General features: G+C 37.5%; 1 pseudogene; it reads right to left on the bottom strand.

The window, feature by feature from the left end:
• LOC101308113 overlaps positions 1-1,022 on the bottom strand; it is a 1,782-nt pseudogene extending 760 nt beyond the window's left edge.
• Positions 1,023-2,535: the final 1,513 nt, after the last annotated feature.

The raw sequence follows: 2,535 nt of genomic DNA, 5'->3' as shown, positions 1-2,535 counted from the left end.
CCCCCCCCCCCCCAATGCAAAGCCCTTTCAATATACTCATATGCGTTGCTATATCGTCCTTCACACCGTTCAACCTCATCTTTGTCATCATCCTCTTCGCCTCTTTAACATTCCCACTCAAACAAAACCCATGAATCACCGCATTGTAAGTAAACACATTCGGCTCACACCCTTGTTTCACCATCTCCTCCAAACATTCCATCGCCTCACCCAACTCACCCTTCCTACTATACCCATCAATCAAAGTTGTATAAGTCACCGTATCAGGCAATCAACCCTTGCTCTCCATCATCTTACCCAAAACTCTCCTCGCACTATCAAGCTCACCCTTCTTGCACATCCCATTAATCAAAGTATTATAAGTAATCAAATTCGGCTCACAAGTCATTTCGTCGAACACCTTCTGTGCATTCCAAATCTCACCCACCTTGCAAAACCCTCTAATCATTATAGTATAAGTCGACAAATCCGGTTTCACCACACCTTCCTTGAGAATCTGATCATAAATTGACTCAGCTAAACCAATCTTATTAGCCCTAACCAGCACACCCAGGATAGCATTGTAAGAAAACAAGCACCGCCCATTTTTGATCACTTTCGCCTTATGAAACCAATCAATGGCGGTCGTGAGCTGTGATGAACTTACCGATGAGAAAGTCACGAAGCTTATTGGATTCTCAGAGGAGTGATGAGGCGGAGGAGAAGAGGGAGTGGTGGAGAAGGAGATCAGTGATGGCAGAGTAGCATTGGAAGGTATGGGAGTAGTTGTTGGGATTGGGGTGAGGGTTTGATGCCCATTTGAAGAAGAAGAGGGCGTGGAAGGGGTTGGTCTGGTTGTGGATGACTTGGAGGACTAGGGATGGGTTTAGGTGAGGTGAGAATTGGTTAAGAGGGGATGAGTTGAGGTTTGAGGGGTTGGGTGTCTGTGGGTTTAGGGTTTGCAGAAGGGAGGTTATGAGGGACACTAGAGGGTGCTTGGTGGAGGTCTGAAATGGGTTTAGGGCTCTACTTGGTGCCGCCATTGATTCACCTCTGGAGTACGTCTGTTTCCAACTAAAACTTTCCTGTGTACGTAGTTATAAGTTTTGATCGAATAAAACTCATCAGTTTGAAAGTGTAATTGCATCTGTGGGGTTTAAGTTTATGTCCCCTTATATTCTGCGGTTTTATTAATACTAACAGCAGCGTGAGGACTGCCTTCTAATTTTTAGATTCAAAGGAAAAAAAAAAGTGGACTGCCTTCTAATATTTAGATTCAAAGAAAAAAAAAAAAAAGGTAGTAATTGCATCTGTGTGTAAATTGAGAACCACGTGGAAGGAGGAATGGGCTCAGAGCATCTTTAGCAACAATTTTTGAGTTAAATTTTAATCAAATTAGTTAAAATATCATTATGAGTTTTAGCTAACGACTTTAGAAATACATCAATGCTTTCTATTTTAATTGGTATTAAATTAATATTATTTTTCAAATGAAAATTAAATAATTTATATGTATTTTAATATCACATAAAATATCTTAAATAAATGATTAAATTATAGAGAGTCATATCTCACTCTCTATGTTTGGCTTAGCTAACGACTTTAGAAATGCATCAATGCTTTCTATTTTAATTAGTATTAAATTAATATTATTTTTCAAATGATAATTAAATAATTTATATGTATTTTAATATCACATAAAATATCTTAAAATGAATGATTAAATTATTGAGAGTCATATCTCACTCTCTATGTTTAGCTTAGCTAACGACTTTAGAAATGCATCAATGTTTCTATTTAATTAGTATTAAATTAATATTATTTTTCAAATGAAAATTAAATAATTTATATGTATTTTAATATCACATAAAATATTTTAAAATGAATGATTAAATCATAGAGAGTCATATCTCACTCTCTATGTTTAGCTAGCGAGATAGTTAAAAGTTCTAATAGTTAAACTTTAGCTAGTCTGCTGGAGCTCCTAAAATAGCTAAACACGCTCTAAAATAGCTAAAAAGCAAAATAGAGAGTCTGATAAAGATACTCTCCATCCATAAAAAGTTAAAATTATTACTAACTAGATAACTCATCCTAAAAGACTTGCGGAGCCTCTCTCTCTAAAGTCTAAAGAGAAAGTAGATCTAACAGCTCCTTTCTCCTCCCCCTTCTTTCTTGTCTGAGATCTAGATCTATCCGGATCTACATTGAAGCTTGAAAGTTGGGGGAAGGAATATTCCTCTTGGTTTTTTTCTTGTCCTCTACCTTTAGACTCTTTAGTTGTTTTGGTTCTTTCTTGCACCTTTTGTGGTGTTTTATACCCATCTTGTGGTCATTTTGTGGCATATGTCTAGCCATAGGGGACTTGGTTCCTCCTTATCATCCCATAACATTTTCAGATCCGAAAACCCCCATGAATCTCCTCACCCACTATCTTACAATAGCTCCCCTCCATCTACCAAAGAAAGCCATCATTCAAAAGTGAGATCAATCACTTAACTTTTGGTTTATGGCATGGGTGCTCACGCGTGGGTGTACAACCCACCCCCCCCCCNC

This window comes from Fragaria vesca, linkage group LG6, assembly GCF_000184155.1.
Source record: "Fragaria vesca subsp. vesca linkage group LG6, FraVesHawaii_1.0, whole genome shotgun sequence".
In the NCBI taxonomy this organism is placed as follows: domain Eukaryota; kingdom Viridiplantae; phylum Streptophyta; class Magnoliopsida; order Rosales; family Rosaceae; genus Fragaria; species Fragaria vesca.
This window is presented reverse-complemented; position numbering and strand designations above follow the sequence as displayed.